General features: G+C 58.6%; 1 pseudogene; it reads left to right on the top strand.

Annotated features, from left to right (window-relative positions):
• The first annotated feature begins 323 nt into the window (after positions 1-323).
• On the top strand, positions 324-3,661 carry LOC143641055 (SH3 and PX domain-containing protein 2A pseudogene; annotated as a pseudogene).
• The last annotated feature ends 282 nt before the right edge of the window (positions 3,662-3,943 follow it).

Here is a 3,943-nt window from a genome sequence, read left to right as displayed (position 1 = left end):
GCCGGCCCTCCCCGGACACATCCCCGACACTCCTCTGCTCCGCCAGTTCCCGCCAGACCCACCGGGCGGGGGAGAGAGCAGGCGGGCGGGCGAGCAGGAGCTGGGCGGCTGCAGCGGCAACGCGGGAGGGAAGGGGCACAAGGCAGGCCCACGGGGAGCCTCCCGTGACGCACGGAGCCCTCGTGCCCTCCGGGACCGTCGCCTGACCCAGGCCGTGCCCGTGGGCGCAGGAAGTCCGGGCAGCGGCCGGGCTGCAGGAGCCAGAGCAGGGCCGGGATGAGAAGGTGACGCCGCGGAGGAGCGCCACTTGCTTTGTGGGGAAGATGCTCGCCTACTGCGTGCAAGATGCCACCGCGGTGGACGAGGAGAAGCGGAGGAACCCCTCCAAGCATTATGTATACATTATCTACGTGACCTGGTCCGACTCTACCTCCCAGACCATCTACCGGACGTACAGCAAGTTCTTTGATCTACAGATGCAGCTTCTGGATAAATTCCCCATAGAAGATGGCCAGAAGGACCCCAAGCAAAGGATCATACCCTTGCTCCCAGGCAAGATCCTCTCCGGAGAAGCCATAACCGGGATGTAGCTGTGAAGAGGCTGAAGCCCATCGTCCAATACTGCCGGGCACTGGTCCAGCTCCCTCCCCACATTTCACAGTGGGATGAAGTCTTTCGTTTCTTCGAGGCCCGACCTGAGGATGTCAACCCCCCAAAAGAAGATTATGGCAGTTCCGAGAGGAAATCAGGTGCCGACACCAACGCCGAGCCCATGATCTTGGAACAGTACGTGGTGGTGTCCAACTATAAGAAGCAAGAGAACTCAGAGCTGAACCTCCAGACCGGGGAGGTGGTGGATGTCATCGAGAAGAATGAGAGTGGATGGTAGTTTGTTAGCACCTCCGAGGAGCAGGGCTGGGTCCCTGCCACCTACCTAGAGGCCCAGAATGGGAACCGGGATTACTCAGACATCAACACCTCCAAGACCAGGGAAGTGTCCAAGAGATGCAAGGCCCATCTGCGGCGCCTGGATCCCCGGTGGACCCTGGGCGGGATGGTCAACAGGCAGCACAGCCGAGAAGAGAAGTATGTCACCGTTCAACCTTATGTCAGCCAAAGCAAGGACAAGATTGGCTTTGAGAAGGGTGTCACCGTGGAGGTGATCCGGAAGAATTTGGAGGGCTGGTGGTATATCAGATACCTGGGCAAAGAGGGCTGGGCACCATCATCCTACCTAAAGAAGGCCAAGGATGACCTGCCAACCTGGAAAAAGAATCTGGCCGGCCCGTGGAGATCATTGGGAGCATCATGGAGATCAGCAACCTGTTAAACAAGAAGACATTTGGGGACAAGGAGACTCCACCAACTGAAGGCGAAGGCTCTGAGGCCCCCATTGCCAAAAAGGAGATAAGCTTGCCCATCCTGTGCAATGCTTCCAATGGTAGTGCCCTCGGTGTCCCGGAGAGGACCGTCTCCAAACTGGCCTAGGGCTCTCCAGCTGTGGCCAGGATTGCCCTTCAGAGGGCCCAGATCAGCTCCCCAAACCTAAGGACAAGACCTCCACCACGCCGAGAATCCAGCTTGGGGTTCCAGCTGCCGAAGCCACCAGAGCCCCCTTCTGTCGAGGTGGAGTACTACACCATTGCCGAGTTCCAATCCTGCATCTCTGACGGGATCAGCTTCCGTGGTGGACAGAAGGCAGAGATCATCGACAAGAACTCAGGCGGCTGGTGTACGTGCAGATTGGTGAGAAGGAGGGCTGGGCCCCTGCGTCCTACATCAATAAGCGCAAGAAGCCCAACCTGAGCCGCCAAACGAGCACATTGACACTGCCCAAGGTCCCGCCGCCAGCACCTCCCAGCAAGCCCAAGGAGACTGAGGAGGGTCCTGTGGGTGCCAACCAGAGCCAGGATTCCCCACTGAAGCTCAAGTACGAGGAGCCTGAGTATGACATCCCCGCCTTTGGCTTTGACTCTGAGCCGGAGCTGAATAAGGAGTCCAAAGAGGACAGAGGCTCAGGAGACCGGAAGCCTGCCCAGCCCCATAGACCCTCACCTGCCTCCTCCCTGCAGCGGGCCCGCTTCAAGGTGGCCCAGTCTTCAGAAGACGTGGCCCTGGAAGAGGAGACCATCTATGAGAATGAGGGCTTCCGGCCATATGCAGAGGACAGCTCTGTCCACCAGAGGCTCCTCTGGGGACAGTGACTCCCCAGGTGGCTCCTCACTGTCCCTTGCCAGGAAAAACTTGCCCAAGTCGGGCTCCCCAAAGTCATCATCGCTCCTAAAGCTCAAGGCAGAGAAGAACGCCCAGGCAGAACTGGGGAAGAACCACTCCTCGGCCTCCTTTTCCTCATCCATTACCATCAACACCACCTGCTCCTCCTCTTTCTCCTCTTCTTCCTCCCTGTCAAAGAACAGTGGTGACCTGAAGCCCTGCTCTGCCTCTGACGCAGGCATCTGTGGCACTCCCAAGGTCGGGGCCAAGAAGGACACTGATATGAGGGCTAGGCTGACCTCCTGTGCCTGGGCCAAGCCATCTGTCTGGCCTAAGCCCTTCCTGAACTGGTAGAGTCACAGAATCAAGAGAAGATGGACATCAGCACTTTAAGACCCACAGGCCAGCTGGTGGGGGGGGGCTCAAGGGCTCAAGGAGTGAGGATTCAGAGCTGCCCCCACACACAGCCTCCAAGGGCCCCATTGAGGGGGCCAGGAGAGGCTCAGCCAACATCATCACCCTCCCGGCCCCTGCTCTCCTGTGTACCCCCAAAAAAGGAGTGGGAAGGGCCAGCCACCTCCTATGTGACATGTAGCGCCTACCAGAAGGTCCAGGATTCGGGGATCAGTTTCCCTGCTGGCGTGGAGGTGCAGGTCCTGGAGAAGCAGGAGAGTGGCTGGTGGTATGTGAGGTTTGGGGAGCTGGAGGGCTGGGCCCCTTCCCACTACTTGGTGCCCGATGAGAACGAGCAGCCCAACACCCCTGGCAAGGAGCAGGATGTGCTAAAGAGCAGGCAGAACGAGGGCAAGTCAGAGAGCCTGGAGAAGATCGAGAGGCAGGTGCCGGCGCTCAACACCATCAACCAGAGCAATAGGGCCACACCGCCTATCCCCTCCAAGCCCCCGGGAGGCTGTGGCAAGACATCAGGTGCTGTGGCGGTGACGATGAGAAACAGTGTGCGACAGGTAGCAGTCAGGCCCCTGTCGGTGTTTGTGTCCCCACCACCCAAAGACAACAACCTGTCCCGCACCCTGCGGAGGAAGGAGAGTCACTCACAGCCACCGACAGCCTGTGAGGCATCCACAGGAACTCCTCCTTCAGCACAGCACGCCCAGCGGCCGCGGAGGCCAAAGGTCGCCTGGCTGATCAGGCCTCCAGCCAGGGCTCCGACTCACCCCTGCTGCTCACACAGCTCAATGGCATCCCTGTGTCCCCTGTGTGCCCCAAGCCCATCGAGAGGTCCCAGTTCATCCACAATAACCTCAAAGATGTGTACGTCTCTATTGCAGACTATGAGGGGGATGAAGAGACTTCAGGCTTCCAGGAGGGGGTGTCCATGGAGGTACTGGAGAGGAACCCCACTGGCTGGTGTTACTGCCAGATACTGGATGACATGAAGCCCTTCAAAGGCTGGGTGCCCTCCAACTACCTGGAGAAAAATAACTAACTGAGGTTGTGCAGTCACTCCAGCCTCTGTGCCACTGTACCCGCCACTGGATGAACAGTGACATGCAGACCAAAGGGGAAGGACAAAATGGGAGGGGGTGGGGGAAGAACAACATTAAACCCTGCAGATGTGGGACCTGAAAGATGGCCTGCCTCCCAGCTGTTGCCTGGAAGGGAGGATACATTGAATAGGGGAGGGAATGACCTGGAACCCAGAGATGAGAAAGCTGGGACCTACGTGTGCACCTTGGTGACTTCATTGATGGGCTACATGTCATTTGGG

Source organism: Callospermophilus lateralis, unplaced genomic scaffold, assembly GCF_048772815.1.
Source record: "Callospermophilus lateralis isolate mCalLat2 unplaced genomic scaffold, mCalLat2.hap1 Scaffold_83, whole genome shotgun sequence".
In the NCBI taxonomy this organism is placed as follows: domain Eukaryota; kingdom Metazoa; phylum Chordata; class Mammalia; order Rodentia; family Sciuridae; genus Callospermophilus; species Callospermophilus lateralis.
Note: the sequence above shows the minus strand (reverse complement) of the source record. Positions and strands in the feature narration are given on the sequence as shown.